At 43.0% G+C, this 23922-nt stretch overlaps 1 long non-coding RNA gene across 1 annotated transcript; it reads right to left on the reverse strand.

Annotated features, from left to right (window-relative positions):
* Positions 1 to 258: 258 nt before the first annotated feature.
* LOC112563054 lies at positions 259 to 23593 on the reverse strand. Its single transcript, XR_003098954.1, has 3 exons — positions 23194 to 23593; positions 8960 to 9088; positions 259 to 836 (listed from the first exon to the last, which is right to left on the reverse strand). It is a non-coding gene; the product is annotated as an uncharacterized LOC112563054 (long non-coding RNA).
* Positions 23594 to 23922: the final 329 nt, after the last annotated feature.

A 23922-nucleotide genomic window follows, 5' to 3' on the forward strand; every position in this document is an offset into this window, starting at 1 on the left:
CTGCCTTCATACAGAATATTGAAGCTGTTAACTTTTTTGTACTAAATTGAGAATTTTTTCTGTCGCTGGAGTCAATTCCTTTTTCAAGTTTATTTTAGGATTTTTCGTGAACTGGGGAGTTTATGCAGGTCAATAAATAAAATAATCATTGGGGCTCGGATGTGTGTGTGTGTGTGATTTTTTTGTGTGACTGATAGTGTAAATAACCTAAAGATTAAAGAAAAAGTAAAGCTGACAAAAACATTTAGGTTATTTTATTATAAAAATAATAAATTGTAGAAGCTGATGTTTTGAATCGTTGGCGATTTCAGAAATAAAAAACTTCTGATAGTTATTTACAATTGTATCTGAAACACGACTGTACATCGGTTCTCGAAGCTCCTACTCTTTCACGAAAAATAAAAATTTGACCTTAACTGGTGACACAGGCGGCGCCATTTGACAACTAAAGCAACTCTGTCACGCCAGTCTTCTCCTCTTGGCGCGAGCACGCACACATACATAAGTTCCAAAATACATGGATCCCTCATTCAGAATCGTAAGTGAGACCGATGATAAAAATAAAAACACGTTTAACCTTTCAGAGCTTGCTAACATTCCTTCAAGACAGACAACGACCGCGATAGCCGGCGACTAGAGTTTCATCGTATTGCAGCGAGAAGAGTGACGACTGGAGGATCGCTTGACGTTGCCCAAGCGACACTCGTCCCTCGCGGAGAGCTCGTGGGTGAGGCGGTCTCTCCCCTATCATGTACTTGTCCTTCTCAAGGTTAGCGTGGAATGAGTCAGGTGTGGTGCCAACAAACGGCAGCGGAGGTTGCCAGCTGGGAAGAAAGCTGCAAAAAGAAAAAGACCCAGAAAGCCAAAACGGGAAACATGATTTACCTGTGTACGCTAATTTTCTCAGCTCTCCCTTTTCACCTTCTTCATCTCCCCATCCCCTCCCCAAACATGAAGTCCAGTCATTACATGGACCGGCCACTCCAAGAGTTGTCCTTCTTGTCCTTGTCTAAGATACAGGTGTAAATGCGATAATATTTAAATGAACTTCATCTTCTTGGGATCGTTATTTAATTTTTCAATTAAATATATAAACCAAAATAAACTAAATCCTGTACATTGCATTGTTTGTCACAAAAATAATGAAAAAATATTTCACTGCCTTTCTAAATTTTTCCATTGTAGTCTGGTAAGGAAACTCATTATCAGTTTATGTTCATTGTCAGATTTTTAACACTACGCAAAATTTCATGTGTACAATAAAAGGAAATATAATTTAATCAAACGCTAAAACATGTAATGACTGAATTCATTATTATTGGGTGTCAGTACAGTTCACCATACAAATCATTAGAGATGAGTGTAAAGATTCGAAATGAAACTTTAAGGCCAAAAAAAATCAACAAGTATTATTGTGAGCTCGAAGATTTTGCGTGAGAGAGAGAGAGAGAGAAATAAAGAAAAAACTGCTTTAGGTACAATAATCATTCGCACCTGTAAGGACATCTAACCTTGCTATCACGCTCTCGGCAAGTGATGGCAAGTCTACACCGCCATGATACCCTGAAATCGTATTAACGACAAACAGGTGAAGACCGCAGTAGTAGTAAGGAGTAATCAAGCTCGCTGACATCAAAGCCAGGTCCAACCTGACACCATCTTTATGGGAGAATGGTCATGGTCAGGTACATCTACCGCTCACCTTTCTCACAGGCACGCAAGTGTCTTGGATTTACCGGAGGCGCTAATGAACACTGACTGAACGCTTACAGTGAACGCAAGGAAGGGTCTGGAAGTCTTCTCCGAGCGAAGATAGACGCAAATAAAAGAGGATGGGAAAGAGCGGGTTGTCTGTCCCTTATCAACATTTCATTCCCCTTGTTGTTGTTGGAACAGATGGAAATCATTTCCACTTCGTGCTGGGAAGACAGGAAGAACTGGGATAGAAGACACGACTAATGGTCTTGCCTCTTTGACTTTAAATAGCCTTATAACCCATTCTAGCCTCATTAAAATAAAATAATGTAAACAGCTACGAATCTTTGATCGCTTGAATAAACTTGCTTTCCGATCGCTTGATGACAGCAATGGCTGCTGGAGTAAGACAGAAGCTTTGGACACAAGAAGATCGCAGATAGGAGGTCAGTCAGGAGGTCAAGTAGAGCAGACGTCAAGACACGCAGACAGAGAGAGATGGTTCGATGAGGGAGCTGTCAGGGCCGATAATCTATCAGTAGGGGGCGGGCACCGTCCGGAGAAGAGGGATGAGTGAGGCAAGGACAGGTAAATACCGTTGACAGACGTAGTCAGTCTCAGGAGACGAGGGTAAAGTGGTTGCCACACTGATGTGACAGAAAGCTTTCTAGCAATTCCACAGATTAGAGCTATACCCTCTCTCTCGCATTTACTGATTTCTGCCTCTTTAGGAGTCCTTTCACTGACAAACCGACTGAAATACAGTAAAAGCGTTTATGTTTGTAAATACTAACGGGTAAAGTGTACCCTCCACACACTTGCATTGTAAAGACATAAAGAGATACTTGTCCTTGTCCTCTGTAGGATCCCTATAAATATGCATTACTACTACTACTGTGTGACAGAGAGACTTGAGGAGCATACCTGGTACTGTTTTCGTCGTAAAATAAATAGAATCTTCTAGAGATTCTCAAAGGACGGGACAATTGACTATGCAGACCCATTATTCAAGCTCGGACAGTGCAGACAGTGGTAGTCTTATACACGTGGACAGTGTCGCAGCGTTCAATGGTAGATTGGAGAGTAGCCTTCTGATACAAATTAAATTAAAAGTTGGCGGAGATGTAATGGGGATTTGACCCCCTCCTCTGTCTGTCCTGGCCGATGTCCGCTGTACTGCTGATCGCCCGTATACACGTCCTGACCCGGTCCTTCTAGACGATTCTAGTGCGTGTGCGAGCGTGCGTGACTATAAGTCTTGTTGACCAGAATGCTCGGTGCGAAAAAGCGCCTGTGTGACTAGTAGATACTAAATGTTTCTTGATTGTCTTCGTGCAATGTAGATAAGCCATGAAAAAGTGTGACGAGTTCAATATCGGCAGAGAGATAAACAACAGGAGAGAGTGAGCGTTAGGGAGTGATGGATGGACAAGCGTGTGTCGCCTTTAGCTGGCGAGTGTCGCTTGTGATCAAGTTTCTGCGAGTGTTGCCAGCGGAACTTCTCATGTACGCTTCAGAACCATGGCAGAAACTGTTAATAGTTTGTGAACTATCTACGACTGTAAGGATTAGAACCAAGCTCCCCAATTTCTTCTTCCTCTCCCCCTCGACCCCCATGCTTGGCCTCCCAGGAAACTTCCAGATTTCTTCTTTCTCTCCTCCTCGACCGCGCTGTTTGACGCTCGGTAAACTCTCCAATTTCTTTTTTCCTCCCCCTCCTGCTCCTCCTCCTGTTCCACCTCAACCGCACGCTTTGGCCCTCGGAAAACTCCCCAATTTCTTGTTAGCACCTACGAGACATTGATGACAACATAACAACATGGGGTCTTATGCATCGTCAATCAGCTACCAGCAATACACTTCACCTTCTATCGTAACAGCCTCGCACATTTGGGTTTATTTAGCCTCGTCCAGTTCGTGAGTGGGATCCGCCTCCGTTGTTTGTGTGTGAGTATAAACATGTTCCTGAGCAAGTGTCACTCTTCCCCTTTTTTACGCATGCGCACGTTTGTATGTGTGTGTGTGTGACAATGAGAACATGTGTGCATGCGTGTGCGTGTGTGGGTGGGTCACAGAAAGACAGAGCCACTGACTGTGAAAGACCTGAACAGCAGACGCCGATTATTTTAAAAATTGTAAAGCCAAAGCCTATTACAACAATCGGACTTATTACAACAGAACTCAATACACTGCTAAGATGGAGGAGAACAAAAAATTCCATGTAGGAAATGAAGCGACAAAAGTAATTCCACTTTAACATTTATCTATATTTTTAGCAACATCAAAGGCAGAGATTTTCCATAGCCTCTTCCAAGCATTACTGGTATCCAGTCTCCTTTTTTTTTTCAATGATATTTTTTCTGTCTATTCTTTTTTCTTTCAACCTTTTCTTTTAAGAAGCAAGCACGCACTTACTCACCCAGCTGAACCTATTTTCAAGTCTCTTTACCTGTCTGTGTTTACCTGTTAGTTGTACTAGTTGACCACCATTCCTTTGTCCTTCTGTGCTCCTGCGAGCATTCTTGCTGTGCCTGCGACCTGTCGGCTCCCCACATTTGTTGAAATAGCCGCCATCAGCAATGTATTTCCGGTCCCATAAAAACCGTCTTACAACTCATTACCCTCGGTTCACGCTGTTTTGTAGAGTCTGCCAGCCAGATTGTAAAAACCGATTTCCTCGCCAAGCAAAACAAAAAATTCCACGAGGCAACAGTTGTAGAGTGGCTAAAAGTCATTAAGTGTCACGGAAAAATAATCAGAAAGCAAATAATGAATGCAAAACAAACTCTCAATGGCAGACTGATAAAACCATTGTTTTATATTTGTTTGTTTGTCTATAAATATTTTGTTAAAGTAAAATAAATGTTAGAACTGCTGTGTTCAAAATATATATAGCTACTAAAAAAAAAGGCAACGTATTTGAATGTAGAACGGTTAATTTACATTTCATGCGGCGATGTAGTAAGGTTATATCAAATGTTAGAATCATATGGAGGGAAAGTATTTTGACCTGCGGCGAGCCAGACAAAACAAATAATATATGCCTATTTCTTGTGTTTCCTTTCGGGTATTGAAAAAAAACATCTCGATGTTTAAACTCGGCATTATCAACAGTGAGAGATGATGCTGAGAGGTGAAGGCACAGGATGAAGGGGAAGTAGAAGATTTAAAAAAAGATGAAAAAGAACTATAGCAATCATGGGATGAGAGGAAAGGCTGGCACTATTTGGCTTCGCGAAGGTGTAAACCCTGACATCAAAGAGTCAATAAGCGCAAACATTTTTTTTGGGGTGGTTTTCCGGTAGACGAGGATGCGTGTGTTGTTTATCCTCAGCCTTTTCATCACAGATAAGCAATATGACAAAAAAATCATGGAGCCTAGTTGGCTTGTGCGTCATGCAAAGCCAGATGTTGCCAAACATTTTTGCATCAAAGGCCATGGAGACCATGTAAAGCACAGCAAGTTTGACATATTCACACAGTCGAACACACATTTGACATATTTATCACCTTATATTCCAACATATCCTGTCAAATCATCTAATCATATCACAACATCAGGACAATGCAGGACGGGGCATGAAGTTTGGGGTGAGTTACGGTACACAACCTTATCCATGACGATCCAGTAATTGTCTCCCTTTCAATTAGAGGTTAGTATAGACAGCACGTGACACCTAAGAAATAATCTCCTTTTCTCGCCACCAACAGGATCGTCGGGCAAACGAGAGAGAAAGAGTTTAAAATAATCAGGTTACTGGAATCGAAACACATTTTTTTTTTTATTTTTTACTTCAGGACTAGTTAACCCCTACGGAGGGCAACATACGTTGACATCAAGAAAGCGGGGAGGCTGAGCGAGGCCCATCATTTTGACAAATTCCAGCATATCCATTTAATGGAAACAGCCGTGACCAACGAAGTCCGTTTGAAGCTGACAAGCAATCACACACGTGACATCAAAGGTAAGCCATGCACAGCGCATTGGACGTGGCAGACGACGCAGAACGGTTGTGTCCGTTGCCCCGAATCGACCTGATGTCGGGGGTGTGGGAGGGTCTGTGTCACTCCCCACTCCACCCCGGTGATTGCCGTTGGAGAGATGAATCAATAGAAGTGTTTAGTTCGGTGGCTCCAGGATCCTAAACGTTGTCACAGCCTTGACAGGCAAAACAGTGAATGCTGGGAACACGTGACATCGTGTGCAATCGATGTGTGCTTTATTGACGCAGCTAATACTACTGCTGTTGTTGTTGTTGTTGTTGTTGTTGTTGTTGTTGTTGTTGTTGTCATTGTTGTCCGTGCTGGGACCGACACTGATAGTGCAGAGATGACAAGTGATGGTGATAAAGTGGGAACAATGATGATGGCCGCAGACTTGGTCCTCATCTGGTGATGATGACGATGACGACGACGACGACAGGTTTGGTCCTAGTTCTGCTGTTCTTTTATCTTATCTAGTAAGTATATGTAAAGCAGGATATTATATTTCTAAGACTTTCCTTAGACTTCACTTATCAGCATCTTTGTTTAAAAATGCGATGTCTTGGGGAACTTGAAGCAACAAAGATTTTTCTTTTTGTGAAACAAACCATTAGCGCTAGCTTCCTTCTAAAATATTCTCATGCATCTATTCAGCATAAATATGTATCGCTTGATATTAAAAAGACACATATATATCTTTCTTTTTTAATTTGTTTTTAACTTATCCACCGGAAGAGACATAAAAACTTTTTATGGCAGGATGTAACACTTCCACCACCCAGATTTAAATTTATCAGACATCGCTACTTTTTGAAAACGCCCGGTGTTGTTAAGTTTCAGCCACCTATCTTCTTTCTGTAAAAACAAGCTGCTCCTAAAAGAGATTCCTTAATTTTATGTGTACTCTTTGGAATCAGACACTCATCTGATTAGTTCTGCCGCTGAGAAAAAAATATTGTGTGTGTGTGAGAGAGAGATGAAGTTTGTGAACGAGCGAGCAGCAGAGAAAGTTTGCGAACACTCCCAAGTTCTAACAAATAATTTTTTTAAATCACACTTAATTACACCATCATAAACAACTGTGCAGAAAATAGCACTGGTATACAAAACACGAAAGCAGGAGCCTCCACCGCTGCCTCAGACCTTATTTTGTGGAGGTTTTGCATCATTTTGATGAAGCAGATGTCCTGGTGGCTGTAGCAGCGGCTTCTTAACCGAGAGAAGCGCATGATATCTGGTTCGATACCCGTGTGACGCAACGTGATTTCCCGAGTTGACCCACCTGTGGAAATGTACCTGATTCCCTGGAGACTCGAGGGAGGTAAGACAGCAAGGGAGATAAAATGTGATATCTGGCATTATCTATAAATAATCCTTTGGATTTTCTACTTCTGCCGTTGTCATGAGCTTGTCAGGGTCGCTCTTTGCGAATAGAAACCAGTTGTCTTTCCTTTCCTTAACGACTTAGGTTCGTTTCTCAACAACGACCACCGACTGCGCATGTCACCTCCCTACAAGCGGCACTTTGCTCGAAACGTACTTTACAAGAGAAAAGATTACCTGGAAAATAAAGCAGCTGCCCGCCAGGTAAAAGCTTCCTACCCACTCCTACAGACTCCAGGTGAGGCCACTCATGTCCGGGAAACGTGTTTTCTGTCAGCTCCCCCGTCTCCCGACTTCTCGCGAGAATCAGCGAGACGTAATTACGTCCCCTCGGTCGCAATTTCCGACTGGTGGTGTCAGACGACGACCTTCTCACAGGGTAATTAACTTAAACAGTCAACAGTAATCTAGCTCGACGCACCTTCTCAGGAGGGCCCTTGGCATGGCAGACCTACACCGAGACTTTTTCACATGTTGGAGAGGCGAGCGCCTACCTTTCATGGCTGGCAGGGTAGTGGGGAGGGGAGAAGGGTTCGGCGTACTTCTGATCACGTGGTCCTGTCGAGTGACGACTTTGTATTGTCATTGTGATGTGTTATGGGCTGTCTTTAATATATATGAAATGTAGACTCACTCTCTTATCTTTTGTGATGTCACTTAAAGAAAATTTCATTGAAGAACTTTCTATGAATGGATTACTTATTTCATTCACATGATTTTCTTCCTGGTTTTATTTTTACATGGAATATGTGTATACATATAGTGATTATCTGCATCATCGTACTAATTTTTGAGAATATTTTTAGTTTGTATAAAAACCCAAAACGAAGCAAAAACGAAACGAAACAAGCAAAACAAAGCAAACAGAATACAAAATGCTTCGGACTGACAATAAAGCTGCCTGTGTTAAAATAAAATCTGACAAAAAAATTAAAGTCACGTTTCACGGATCTGACATCGGGTCTTCAAAGTTTCCAGCAGCCGCACCAGACACCCAGTGTTGACACCTACCCCATCCTACCCCCAGCCTTTCTTTGTCTCTCGAGACATCTGAACTGCCTCAAAAGGACCGTCTGTTAGCTTTTCCTGCGGCTCGAAATGATCCTTTCATGAGCACTCGCTGCAAGACGATGGCACGACCGTGCTGGAGAGGCCCCAGAATCATCTCCCCTCGTAAACCTCTCGGCGTTAGCTGCCTCCAGACCCTCCATGGAATCACATGGGGCCGAAGATATAAGACGAGGGTAAATCGTTATCCCGGAGCAGCATTGAGTAACTGATGTACAATCGTCTTTGTCTCTTAGTTATAAATCGGTTTATTCCACGGATGCTGCGTTACTCTTGTGGTTGTAGGTATAAGGCAGTGGCAAAAATGTCTTGGAGACATCGCTTTGTAATCACGGGGATGAGACACTTGACTCTGATTTTCCCATATTGCCCAGGGGGCAAAGACTAACCATCACTTCATGACTACAACCCAAAGACCAGGTTTCTATCCACCACCGAAGGTTGCTCACCCTGTCTGATGTCCCTGCTGGCTTTTTTTATATATTACCGTAGTTGTTATCCAAAAACAAGTTAGTTCTGGATAAGCTAAACATGACTGATATCAAATGTCTTGTCAGTTCAGGGCTGGTTGAAGCTATCCGTGAAATCTTTTTTTAACTTCGAAAGTTAGGTGCATTATGCTTAATCCTAAACATTAACTGCCTGCCTCCTTCAGTAAGAAATTTATCTTCCTCAAATACAGAGCTGGGGGATTTATATCCTAATATATTCCTGCTGCTATTAAACCTCTCAATCCACGGGCATCATGCGACACTTTGTGGAAGATTATCATTCAAGGTGCCATGGAGGGCGGTCGACACCGCGGTGGCCCGAGGAAGATCTGACTTACCAACATCAAGGTGTGGACTGATTATCTCGTGCAACCTGCTCATCATCGCCCAGGACAGGTGTGAGTAGCAGGCCTCGTCATCTGCTGCGTATATCCAGGTGCTCCTCATCCTCCCCCACCGAGTGGTACCTGTGTATCAGTGCAGGGACGAATGAATGGTCAGGGGAAGCAACTCTAAACCTTCAAGATTCTGAGTTATCCTGTCAGTATTTTTCACTCGCTTGATAATGATACTGTTAGTTGATTTCTAAGGAGTGGATTCAGTGAGTGGTTAATATTATCATTTGTTGATTAGGTAAATACTTGTTTGTTAATATAATTTCTTGATTTCAATAAATGATTGGTGATATTTATGAAAAAATTTTTTATTGATGAGTTCTGATGGTGAGAAATATCCGTCAGTCTCCATAAAATATTTTGATTGTTATTGATTGTTCTGCTGCTGGAAGACAGGTCGTTCAATTAGTTTATGATCAAATGAATAAAAAGTCAATTAATCATTTTAAATGAGTGAATGAAGATACCTTCCTGTCAATTGCATTATGTCATATTTCATTATTATTTTTGAGTAGTTATTAAGGCAGTGGTGCTCATTAAATATTCTTAAAAATTTGTGTCCTAACATATCAGCGTGCACTGTTGATGAGCATTAATTAAAATAATTATTTGTCATGGTCGTGTGATTGCAAAAGTTAAATGGTCGCCGTTGGTAATCTTGTCAATATTGATACTCAGCGCTCGTTCAGCTTCCCCCTTGCTGTTCATAATTTTATAATTGGTGTCGAACTGCTTTTTAGCTAATCACTCAGTGATTATGACAGAGTATGGAGCACCAGGCCATTACACCCTTATCGGCTCTTTCAATTTGCTTCCAGCTAGTTCTGTACGAGATGCCTGGTATCAACCATGTCTAATTTGCTACCCGCCTCCTCTTTTATTTATCGTGCTTATTAATGCCTCATCATGCTTAGTTCAAAGACTCGAGCAATTAAGCTCTAAAGACAGGCCTGCCTGCTAATTTGACTGATGCACGCGATGACCGCTTACAGCAAAGCAGTCACGTGTTTTCGGTAAAAAGGTTTTTATCACTCCCAGCGAGACGATGTGGAGAAGAAAGTCTTTGTTTGCAAAGAAAACTAAGTCCTACCTGTCTGCCTGCCTCCCAACCTACCTGTCTACTTATCTACCTACCTGTGTACCTATTCACCTATCTGCCTTCCTACATGTCTACATTTACCTGACAACCTGTCTTCCTATTGATCTACATACCTGTCTACTACCCACCTATTTGCATACCGGCTTGCTTACATTTCTACTTACAGGTCTTGTTCCATCTAATTATCTGTCTACATACCTGCCTACATGGCCACCTACCTGTCTGCCTATTTCTACCTACCTATGTACATACCTGTGTACCTACCTATCTACCTACCTGCCTATATGTCACCTACCTCTCTATGTACCTGTCTGTCTACATGTCTTCCTGCTTACCTATCTGTGTACCTGTCTACATATCTGTATGCCTACATATCTACTTACATTTCTACATTCCTATATACCTACCTGTCTGCGTATCAGTCTACATACCTGTTTACCTATGTGTATACATCCTATCTGTCTACCTACCTGTGTACATATCAGTTTGATTATATGCCTATTTACATGTCTATATACCACTCTACCTTCCTATTTTCTATTATCTATCTACGTACCTGCCTATATCCTTGTCTATCTGCCTACCTATATTACCTCACGTGTTACCTCGATGCCAGTGTGGCGCAGCCTAGTCTACCCGGCTGTCGGGAATGGGTAACCGACTCCACACAGGTTACAGTTGAGAGAGAGAAGAGAGATGTGCACCACCCTTACAAAAACACTGGCTCCAAGAAAAGTACGATCTCTAGCACCCCATTTCCCAAGGTACGAAAGTTTAATTATCGGCCCTTACCTGTATTTTTTTTTTTTTTTTTTTTTTTTTACCTTTTACAAAAATACACAGTACGTAAGTACACACATCTGCTAAAGAGAAAGAAATTATGTTTTATATTTTTTTTATAACTTTGTGGTTTGCCGTCTGCGTATTCCATTACTCGATCTCATTTTCACTTCCTGATTCCCTGCTACCCTGCTACCTCCTCCACACCCTTCCCCACCCGACTGCTGTCGGCAATTCCGCTATTTATTCCAACGGGTGACGCCCAAGGTGCGTTCTCATAGATTACCTCGCCTGTCCCTCCAGACGATCAGCAGTTCTTCTCCGTTTGCCTCCCTTACTCCCTCTCTTCACCCCATTCACCCCAACCCCCATCCAAACCCAGTCCGAGGCTTTGGCTTCCCCCGGCTTCAGAGCCAGCGGTGCTGCTAACGACTGACGTCCGGTCTTGAGAGAATTCACCAGAGCAGAGCAGGTGGATTGCTGGCTGGATTGCGAATGTCAAGCAGTTACAAGCCGCCTGGACTATCAGCTGTCTGACTGATAGGATAGCCCTGCAGCTAGTGTCTAGCACCGTGCTCTGCTAACCAAATCCTCTGTTCCCAGTTCCGCAGCGCATGCGCCCGCCCTGGACAACTGCAGCCCACACCTCGACCCCATGGCGGGCGCATGCGCGATGGAACACGACGCACCTAAACGGTTTGACTGGCCAGTAAGTGGATAACAGCCTCGATATCAAATCCAGGCTCAGCCTCTTGCTCGCACATTTCTCCTGTTCGTCTTCCTGCAAACTGTCCGGAAATGAGATCTTACCCTTTCTCGACCTCTCGATGACCTTTTGTGCCCGGCGACAAACAAAACCCGAAGTCAGTCATAATAGCTGCTAGCCAAACCACGTGACTATGAAGAACCATCATGATATTAAAAACTAAGTTACACTTTTTCTTGATGAGGGCATAAAATTTGTTTCTTCTACACAAGCTCGCTCCTCCTCTCCCTACAACAATCCCCTCGTTATTCTCGGTGTTGATGTGGACAGACAAAGATGGAGTCTGTGCTGGCTTCAGATGATGCCAACTGTTTCCATCGTCCGTCATACCTCCACTGCTCCCCACCATTTGTACCCACCTCCTTAACTCCCTTTGCTACCTGTCTCGCTAGAATTCCGTCCCCTTATCTCCATGGGTCAAAGACAATGACGTCAGAACGCACGTCATTCTGCGCATGCGCGCCCACGGCAGAGGGCAAAAGCCGTGGAAGAGATTCAAACTCCAGCCTCACCGAGACAAAGCTGCTGCAACAGTTTTCTCTCCTGTCTCCCACGCTGAACTGGTGTGTGGCCAACAGGCATCTCCTCCGTGTTCTTGCACCCGTTACAGAGTTCTATTTTTAGCCTGTTCGCAGACGGGGAGCGAACACTGGCTACTGTACAACAATTTCTTTTGTCAAAAGCTTTTGTTGACCTACAAACCTCGTAGCACAGAGACAGGACACGGCGCAGAAATGCTGTTGACGGGTATTTAGGTTAAGAGTTTCAAGTCAGGTCGTGTGTAGGAGGCAGAGAAACATGTGGGATGGAGCAATCAGCGTGCAACACTAAAGTTCTGATAACCCTAGCACGTGACTGGCATTATCTTTCATCTATTATATTGTCTGATGTTTTTTTTTTCTCTCTTTTCCTTAGCTCACCCTATAACCTCCTCATCTCTCTTCAGCCTCAAAGATGACAAACAGAACTGAGATGTGGGGCTCAGACAAAAGTAAGTCGGTAGAAATAAAATCAGTTTTGCCATGAAACATACTTTAACTCCACCCCTTCATTTATCAAACTGGACTGTATGACGAAATGAGTAGACACCCTCTGTATGTATAGACATTTGTACAGTGTATTAAATATTGGTTAGTGAAGTTTCCAGACTCTGCAAACAGGTGTAAGATACTTTGTACAGCATCAGTCTGAGAAACACAGAGCTCTACTAACAAAGTTTTACACAAACAATGTCCTTTAGGTCTAACTCTGTAAACGTGAATGCTGGAAGGTAACAGCAAAAACCAGGCAGAAACTAGAAACTTTCCCATAAAATGTTTTCAAGATATTTTGGCCAAACATAATTACTGATAAAGAAATCCTTACAAGAGCCAGCTGCATAAATATGACAACCATAATGCAAAAAGAAGATGGAAGTGGTCAGGGCATGTGTGCACAATAAAACCAGAGGCACCAAAATAACATTCTGGACATCATTGGACAGCTGATGGCAAGAGGAAACGTGGTCGGCCAAAAGAAACACGGAGAAGGTCAGTGGAGAGAGAACTAATGAACCAGAAACTGTCCTGGAACAACACACCTGAACTTGCTGCTGACAGACAAACATTGCGGTGTCTAGTGGAGGCTTTATGCACCACCTGGGTACGAAAAGAGCTAAGACCCCGATACAACAATATAAACAGGCTCTATAAACAAACATATTAGAGAAAAATGTAGTGTCCTCCAACCGCCTCACCACGAGAGTAGAGGAGGTACTGACACTAAAAATGAAGATTATGTTATATTTGTACATAGCTGAAGAATTAAATTTAGGCAAACATAATTCCAGTGGATACAAGTTAAAACTAACTGTGAAATTTTGTGAATTAATTTCGGGGGTTGGGGAATACAAATATGTAATAAAAACTAAACAATTAATTAATAACAAGTAATTTATTACACAGGTTAGGGGTTATACGCCGGAACTGTTCCTCCAGTTACAGTATAAATACATGATGATCATGCACATATGTCTGGTCTCTGATGATCACAGATGTACTCCTGGATTTCAATAGAACGAACATGTTAATTCTTACATGAAGGTTTAATACTTTGATATATTGCCTGACCTTGTTAATACTATGCTTGAGTCTCCATATGTCACAGTGAAGTCTCTGATATTAAAGATATCGAGTGTCACTCAAGTTCAAGTAACGCATACTGCAGGGTTATAAAGCGAGTGTGTTGTCTGTCTACATGTCTACCTGCTTACCTATCTGTGTACCTGGGGCAACATGGGAAACTCGAGGACAAGTGTCTTGTTTCCAAAGTTACACGTCGGTGTCCACGTTATTTTACCTCTGCAGCCGTTGTCATCAAATGGTGGCAAAGACTCTCCAGGGTAGCGAAACGTGAAGCAGTGTCCATGGAGTCTGGACATCACTTTATAACTTCGGAAAAAAATATTTCCTCTTAGGTTCCCCACTTTGCCCTCGGGAAACGACTTACCCTCGCGTCATAACCACGGCCCCAGCAGACCGACAGGGACACAAGAGTACAGGACTCAAAGCCTACTCGAGCAAAGATGAGTGAGACAGCTGTTGCACCAACAGTCTAAAAACATTCATGGAGTGATTGTAATAAAAGGGATTTGAGAGTTTATCGAAGCTCACACAACAAAGTCCAAGCTACGTCAAGATGGCGCAGAGGACGTAGGTGAGGCCGCTAGTCAACAAAGTAGAAAAGAAGTATCGTGGTCGAAAAACAATCCAGAAGATAGGAAGTGACGTAACAAAGGCATAGATCAACAACAGACAAAACTGTACCAACTATAATACAGTTAATTCCGTTTCCGGAATAAGTAGCTTCTGATAGTCTAGCGTAGTACCGAGGCCAGCCTGTGATAGGTTGCAGATGCCTTTAAACCAAACAACTATTTGTATGCTCGTAAGTGAGTTATACTCTTCCTTTGATCAGTGTATACATTCTCTTTCTCTTTGTTTTTCTCTCTTTCTCTCTTTCGGACCAAAGGTTTAAAATTTTTCGTGAAGATGAATATATTTTTGTTATTTTTCTTCAATCTGTCGAGATTCGTGTAGTGGAGTCGAACGCTTATTCGAGCTTCTTGAAAACGTGCTCTGGCAATTCTTGCTAGAATGTTCTACATCAGTTCTTTTACCTTCTGCAGAAGAGAGCATCGTGAGATGTGAAAATGTGTCTGCCTCACCTTCATCGCCTTTTCTAGATCCTGCAACACCTGCTTCACAGAAAAAGTGTCGCTGCGACAGGTGGAGAAAAGGTGAAAGGAGAAGAGGGAGTGGGAAGAAGAGAGGAGGTAACGAGAGAGAGAGAGAATGTCATCACCTATTCATGTTGACTTTTCCCATAATGCCAGGTTTCCATCTTACCTACGTACCAGTTTTCCTGCAAACTGCCGTTGATGATGATGATTTTTGTTTTTATCTTCCTCGGTTCTTGTTTCAAGTCGTTTTGCTTCGCAGCGCCGCCAGCTCATTTGGAGCAAACATCTCGCGCAGCAGACCGTGCAGCCACACTGCACATCGCACATGTTGGATGCGTGCGGTTCCTTCACCACGCATGCAACAGGTGGCCAGCACCAATCCTGACTCCTGCAACGAAGAGTTCCTACATGTTCCGTGGAATGGGATAACATCTACATCTTCTGTTGCCTTGCCTTGTCCAAAGTCTTCGTGCCCAAAGACAGATTCGTGCCGTTCTGTATGAAAATTTAATTGAAAGATGCGAACTGTTAGCCAATATCTTGCTGTGTTTCTTGTTGTTATTGTTGTTGCTGTTGTTGTTGTTGTTGTTGTTGTTGTTGTTGTTGTTGTTGGGGGTAAGGGTTTTTAAAGGCTTCGTGTCAAAAAGTAAATATAGAATACAACCAGGTATACAATTATATACGCGTCATGTACATCTTAATAAACATGCATGAATACACACGATCGCATCCACGGACATCCACGAATAAACATGCATAAACAGATCCAAACACTTGCATACACAAAGTAAACAAACATAACACAACAAGTGTTTAAACATGCATAAACAATAGAACACACGTCCACATGTTTAAGTGATGAAGTAACTAGGCCCACCGCACATCCACCCACACACACAACCTGGCGCTGATGACGTACACAGCCTGTCGCTGGTGACGCACACAACCTGTCGCTGGTGACGTACACAACCTGTCGCTGGTGACGTAAACTAGCGCATCGATCGTCTGCCAGCCGCTGCAGCAAAGTTCTCGCAGCATGACCTTCCGTGACCCCACTGCGTTGATTCGGTGACCGTCCTTCCTGTGCTGCTGACGCTTGTGGTCCTGCGTGCTCCGATCTCACGAACCAGTAAATCCGATTACTTCCCCTCTTTAGCCTTGTCATCAGCATTGTTATGGTTGACCTTTGACTGGTCTGTTCTTCCCTTTCTTTCTCGCAATATTTCATTCTTTCTCACAGTCCTTATCTCTTTTTTTCTTTCACTTTTTCCATCCTTTTTTCCTCCTTTGTTATCGAGATTTTCATCTTCGTAGTTTTGCAGTATTTGGAGGAGGAGGAGGGGAAGGAGGAGGGGAAGGAGGATGAGTGTTGGTAACACAATAGCAGGGGTGTGGGGACCCAGACTATTTCACCGTGCCAAGTACTTGCTCTTCGTTGGTCTCGTAATTTCGTTGAGTTCCCAGAAAAACAAACTCCCTGCGAGGCGCAAAAGCCGTTGGTTCCAGACGACGCGGATTAATCTGAGCAGGTGCTTGTGCACCCTCCAGTCCATTTCTCTCTCCTTCAAGCATGCTCTGAGGACGACCCAGGTTACAAAAAAAAAAATCTGACGGACGGCAGGTTGAACAGGTGTTGCGGTCTCAGGTGTCTGACGTCTTCGGAGACAGTTAAAGCAACAGACAATTATGGTGGTGGTGTGCACCTGATGAAGATGGTGGTGGTTGTGGTGATGGCGGTGGGGGTGGAGGAGGAGGATAAGTCGCTAAATCAAAAGAAGAAAAGGAAACAATCGAAGAATGAAAGATAATAAGATAGTGAGAAAGAAAAAGAAAGAAGGAAAGGAAGGCAGGTTTACGCCTCTTGACTGTTTTCAGTCGAGGTTCCTGATGTCCTACGAGTATGGCGACCATGATTAATACAAAACCATTTGTCTCATCCTCCCTGTATGAGATCCGATGCAGCCTCCTGTCGGATTATTCAAAGCCCACGGTTCACATCCGCAGAGCAAGATTGGCAAAACAAGGGATTTGTTCAGATTGTACTTTGTAATAAATCTGATGTTCTTATTATTTGGTTCCTCTTTGTGTTTCCTGTATTTGATTTTATTCTTCGGTAGTACTGTTGTTTATTCTTTTATAGTTCATATCCTTATGGACACAAGATGGATCTTCATGCATACCCGCAGGCCTGGGCACAGATATATAATGTCCAGGCTTTAGCTACAGAAACAGTTCTGTTGGAACATAGATGCCTGAAAAAATTCTATTCTTTGTACACCATTAGCTTTCTGAACTAAAGTGAGACTCTATCTCTAGCTTAAGAGTTCTCAGGGTGATATATAGAAACTTATAGGACAAGTAATCACAGTATTTGAAAAAAAATCATGTTTTGTGGCTTTAATCTGAAGACAAGCCTAACACAAGTTAAGTTAAACATTAAATGGTGACTACACAGCAAGTTCTATCAGTCTCCAGGATCAAATTCATTTTTCCCCAAGTCGCCTAACATCTGCTACAAACCAGAACTGTTCATTTGTCTCCAACATCTGTGTGCCACACGATGACTGGGAAGCATACAGCAATAATTCCTAGTGCTTGCACGTTGAGTGCTGCCCCGAGGGTTAGATATCATAAAATGCCAGAAACATTTGTTAGAAAGCAGTGCAGCAGCCATTCGGCTCTTCTCGTTTTCTTAGATGGGATACTGCTCTCAGACATCAGGATAGTATATATATATGCGTTGTTGTCAAGGATACGGCCAGTGGTACATATGCTAATTAGGTGTGTATCTGTGTGCAAACATGATGTCGGTCGCCGGTTTGACTTCCTACTCTGCATAATGATGTTTGTAGGCGTTTCTCTAGAGAACAAAAGAAGCAGTGTTCACCCGGATTTGGGAAAATAATGAGTTGTCTTGAGCTTCAACCAGTCATCAGAAAAAAAGCATTTTCCCCCACCAGGCCTCTAACTAGAGAGAAGGATATCAGAAGTGAAATTCCCTTTCCTACTGACTTGGCTACCAGTGCTACCGTGTTAAACTAATGGACTGTGTTTGAATTAATTTTTTTTAACCCGTTCCCCATACCAAACCACAAAACGGATCATCAAAATGATAAGACGCCTTGAACTTTTGATGGACAGTGACTGCACTTTAAAAAAAAAAAATACTAAGCTACAACAAAGCGAAGAAAAATACCAAAGGATCAAACTCTTAAGTTCACTGTTAGCTTCAAGATGAGATATATATATACGACTCCCATTGCCCTCTGGCAGCAAGCGCAGTGAGTGTGGTTCACCGTCTCAAACAAAACATTGAAAGTAGACCCCAGTCCTCTTCTTTCGTTGCTTTTGCTTTCACGAACAGGTGAGCTACCCTATTTTTGCAGGGTGGAGGGGAGGCAGTTTTCCACACAGACCTGTCATAGGGTCCCTAATCAGCAGACTGGCATCGCTACCAGGGCAGGGAAGCAAGTCAGACTAGGACCTAGTCGAGACCGAAGAAGTGACCCACGACAGTTTGAACACTTTGGGAGCGCAAGCATGAAGAAATTGTCCTCAGGAAAGAACCAGTGACAGACGTGGATTGTGCAGACCACAGAAAGCAAAGCACAAACAAAATGAGCCTTGAAACTAAATGTCACACAAACTAACACATAAAATGCTGCGCAAACACACACACTGACACACATACACATACTTTTGCACGCAGAGAAAAAAAAATTAGGTCAGACAACCTGTTCCTCTTCAAAGGTCAGTGTCACTTCCTTTATTTTTCGCACTAGCAACAACTTGTTATTTGAGGTCAAGAGCCGAGTTTCTGTCAACAGATTGAGTCTTTCCTTCAGACTTCCGTTTGCATGCGCGTGGCCCGAGACGTAGAGAAGCGATAACAACATCAGTGACCAACAACCATCCACAATGTCACCACCATCTTGATGTTTTTACAGCTAGTCCACACCAAGGTTTAAAACGGTCAGGAACAATGAGAAGAACACACAGGCGAACTCGTTTTCCTTCTGGGTCAAACCTCGTGCCCTGTTGTCAGTAAGTGAACAACTACCACGTGCTTCAACACATTTGGGCATTAATTTGTGATTAATTTCCGGTTTGTCATCATTTCCCTCACACAGCCAAAGTATCACTGAGCTGACTACAAGAGCTCAGAGCAATCACACCCACGATCACACTCGAACATCTTGTCTGTAAATGCATTTAGCAGACGGCAATAGGCAGTTGCTGAGGGGGAACTAGATCGGGGTATGAGCAAACTGTAAACAAGAGCTATTCGGGGATTGGAAGCAACACTTTTGACACCTTAAGCTCGAATGTTTTCCATGGCAAACTTGAATGGGTATATTTATATGACCAGTGTTATAGTCTCCTTATCTCCTACTCGTGATAAAGTTAAGAGGTAAAGGAGCTTTGTTTACTTCCATGTGGTGTGTGTGTCAGAGGGAGACAGAGAGTCAGTTAAACAGTGTGTTTATTTTAATAGTTTATTTATAGAGCGCTTATCCCACCAACAAGGCGGACGGATGCGCTTACATACATAAAGTCGCATGAGCACACTGTTATCAGTGAAGATTAAATGTGTCTTACAATTTCATTCACCAGCATTCAGTCATAACTACTCAGTCTCTGACACACACACACAGAAGATAGACGAAGGCGGAAACCGGAGTACCCGAAGAAAACCCTGTAAACATGATGTCACATGGAGAGAGAGAGATGGGTATGTCGAGCCGAGATACGAATCACCAACACTCGATTTTCATTGTCCTGGTGATAAGAGCTTTAGCTTATAATGCACCCCCATGTGACCCACGTCTACGCGAGAAAGAAGAGAGACGAGATCGCGCTAAAAGGTTCTGTGACGTTCTCACCGACCTGTTGGTGACGTTCTCCGTCACATCAAAACAACCCCGTAGTTTACGATGTTTGGAGTCACGTGATTTCTCTTGCTCACAGCTCTCGTAAATCGACATTTTATACATTTTTACCTATCTGACCTCCCCCTTCCTCTGACCCCCCTTCACATACACAAATGTCTCTTCACAGCAAGTGGAGGCCAGGAGAGGGTTACCAGTGCACCGGTAGGCAGCTCTATTTATAGATTGTTTAGAGCAGGTAATGAATAGACAGTGATTATGTTGTTCGTGTCTCTTCTGGCTGTTGTATTTTATCTTCCCCCCCCCCACCCCCACCCCGCCATGCTCGTCTTCGTTTTCGAGGCTGTCCTCGTTGCCCTATATTTATTAAGCAGTGTTTGTGACGTCAACAACGGGAACGGGAAGACCTATCTGTGCTCAGGTGACCTTTAGGTATACAATTTATGACCTGTACGTCAAAGTGCATGGTTCCTCCACCCCCACACACAAAATATTTAGCTATACATATAGATTTTACATACTCACTGTCTCTCACATCCACATACAGAGACAAACACACTGCTAAACATCATATCTTTTACGACCCAACCTGTACTTATATGGCTATATACTCTGAACTAATCTTTAAAGAGAAAAGAAAATATAAATGGACTTAAATGACAGATGCTGACATTTCGAATCCTCTCCGATTTTGGTTTTCAGTACGATATTTTACTTATAAGTTTGTGTAAAACACAAGTCTGAAGCAGTTGGCCGCCATGTTGTGTTGTTGAGTGACGTCTCGAAACCATCGCACGCGAGACCAGACTGTCAGTCTTCCGAATGGAGGTTTACAAAACTCTGCCTCCCGGGATTTGGAGATCAGGCAACGAAACTTTGAACGAGACCACAGTGATGGAAAGCCGAGAGAACTGGAGAAGACTGGCGGGATGAAGAACAATGTCAGTTTAGCATCTGCATGCTTCGACATGACAATCATTGTCAAATAAGTTGCCAACACAATGCTGGCACTCTGAGTGTGAATAATATAAGAATGACATCGAAAATTTAAATGAACCGCCTTCGACGTTCCTTGCATTCAAACGAGTGGCTGGGGCGGTAGACTTTGTACAAATCATCGTAGCCAGTACATCGCTCTCATCCTGCTTTATCAAAGGGAAGGCACAAGAAATCGAGTTTGTTTACTTACTTCTCGTAAACTAGTCATTCCGAGACAGAGAGCTATAAATGAAGATCGTGCTGGCCAGTTTATGAAAAAAAAAATAAATAATGGGCGCCGGATAGTGTCGAGTTTAAAACATTGTCGCCATTGCAGTGACCTCATCTCTTTTCCATCATAGTGCGACACCGCCTCTAAGTGCAAACACTTTCCCATAAAACCAACCAGTCAACCAGTCGGTAAAACTACTAACACTACTCCAACATCGCTCGACGATTTTCTTGTTCAATGAGCCACACACCACCAGAGTCAGTCCCGACCTTCGTGAATCTGCCCGAGGCTGTGTGAGAAGTGATTGTAAATAAATTCATTTGCAGCCCGAACATGCCGCTTCCCTACCACCAATCTTGCCGCTCGAGATTCGGTATGCCGCGTCGCTACCGCCAATCTTGCCGCTGGAGACTGAGAATATCCCGCCACGCCCCACAGCTACCCTGTCGTCGCGACTGTCATCGTTGCAATGGCTGGACGTGGGCAACGACAAGCTGGAGGTCTGGTGGGCGAGAGATCGAACTCAGCGAAGCCTCATCAAACATTTTCTCAACACCAGCGGCGGAGGCAAATTTCTCGAAGGCTTGCGTGATCATCGGCTGTTGATCGCAACTGAAAACAACCTTTCTCTCCATTAGTTGGAACTGCTGACGGGGTTCATATTGATTGTCAGGCGAGTGTTTGCCACCAGACGTGAATAGCTGACTGAGAAATGAAATCTGGAGGAGGAGGAGGAGGAAGAGGAAGAGGAAGCAGTATTCAAGGACAGATCTCCTATGTCCTCAAATTTCTTTGAAATCTTCAAGGTGATAACAAATACAACGAAGCGACTTATTTACCGACTCCCAAAACTCTCCTGAGTTCATAGGCTTCCTTTCTTTTATCGTTTTAATTTTTTTATTTATTTTTTTTAGGATGGGGAAGGGAGGTGAGAGTACTTTCCTGTAAATTCCTCTTCCTCCGTGGGCGTCTAGACTGGCCGCGCTGTTCTCAATCACAGCCTCACACTAGAGGACATTTTCAATATCGTCTGTGAAGACTGATGTTAGTCGCAACCTCAGCAAAGAATGAGATCGATGCTGTGCAACCATAGCAAGAGTGGCACGCAGTCAAGTCTCAGAGGTGGATACATGTCTGGGTATGTTGAGAGTTATACAGGGTGTGAGACACATTCATAACCACAGCAATCAGTCGAAGTGTGTGGGTGTCTCTTTCTCTCTCTCTCTCACTTTTTCTTTTCTTTATATCCATAAGGGTCTCTCTCTTGCCTCTCTCTTTCTCTGTGTCTTTAATTTTGTGTTCATGTGTTGTATTTGTTGTTTTTATTGAAAGAAATCATTTGTTTTGCCCTTCCCCGTCCTCACAAACCGCCAGAACATTTCAAGCATTGTAAAACTGTTCGGGAACAGCCTGTGTACGAAAGGTGAACATTTACTCGACAAGGTGTGATAACGAGGCAGCGTGACCTGACTTTTAGTGAGAGCTGAAGAAAGTTCGTTCCGGTATTGCCTGACATTAACCGTCAGGTGAACAGCGACGCAAAAGTACATTCGAACAAACGCGCGTGCGTGCGTGCGTGCGTGCATGCGTGCGTGCGTGCGTGCTTGCGTGTGTGCGATGTGTGTAGAGAGAATATGGTGAGAAGATAAAAAGGATTTTTCTTTCTGAAACACTGCCGCTTTCTCATTTCTTTTCAAACTAGAATTTATTTCTTTTCTGTTTCCCTCTCCATGTTTGTCTTGCTACCCTAACAAAAACTCATACAGGAACTCAATTAAAATATTGTACTGGTATAAAAACTAAAACCTTCAGATAGCATTAAGATTAGAGTTGTTCGTGTGTAATATAAGTATTTAAAAAACACAACAAATCGAATTAGTCCCTGATACATTGTAGCTTAGTCTGTGACCTTTTAGACATACAGTGACATTAAACAGAATACGATACGAATTCTAGTCCTAGCCACGCCTTTCGAATTCGATAAGCATTTGTCTGGGTAATTTTTACTACCTACAAACCTTAAACACAAATCAGGTCTTATAGTTGAATTACGAGTTTAAGCTGAGCTCTTGTGATGGCAAAGGACTCTCTACACAACAGAAAGCGATTTCCCCAACACACAATAACAGGAATTTAAAAGTCGGGTTCTGGCAAACAAAGACGGTTTGTCGGCTGGTTAAGATGTTTTAAATCTGTGAAACAGTTTAACCTACCAGAGTTCGATGGCAGCAAACAGGTGCTCGTGACTGTGTGGCTTGTGTGGCACGCATGTCGTGAGTGAGCATCTGAGGGGTTAATACTGTGGGGCGGTGTCCATGGCTTTCAGACCTCGACAGAGATGACGTGTGACTGGTGATGGCGACAATCGTGTCATCGATCGACATAGATACACTGCGACTGCTGAGCAAGACAATAATATTATCGATCAACAAGTATGCTCAGTTCTCACTATTGTTTGCATGTTTACAGGTTTTTGGTTAATTTATAATTTATTCTGGTCATGTCACAAGTCTAGAACCCACCCACCCTCAAAACTCTCTCTCTCTCTTTCTGTCTCTCTCTCACTCACACACACAGAGGCAAATAGACAGAGCTTCTGAAATATAATATTTGTCATGCAATTATGGATTTATTAGTCTTGAAATACATCAGTTCATATGAGAAGTTAGAGAAAGTAGGTCGTGAGGAAGATTTGATAACACACTGGTTTCATACAGAACATGTCACATTAAAGTTTACGGATTATACACATCAAAATATTAACTTTGACAATACAAGTTGTAGACCTTTATGCAGCGAAGTGTTCCTTTTGTTACCACAAACCAAGGGGTCACTTACAGTGTACTGTTTTCACTAAAACATAAACAAATAGATGACTAGTAGCGATCGACCTGTAAACTGTCCTATGATGCAAGTCGCAGGTCACATGACTGTTCCTGTCT

The sequence above is a fragment of the Pomacea canaliculata genome, linkage group LG4 (genome assembly GCF_003073045.1).
Source record: "Pomacea canaliculata isolate SZHN2017 linkage group LG4, ASM307304v1, whole genome shotgun sequence".
NCBI lineage: Eukaryota > Metazoa > Mollusca > Gastropoda > Architaenioglossa > Ampullariidae > Pomacea > Pomacea canaliculata.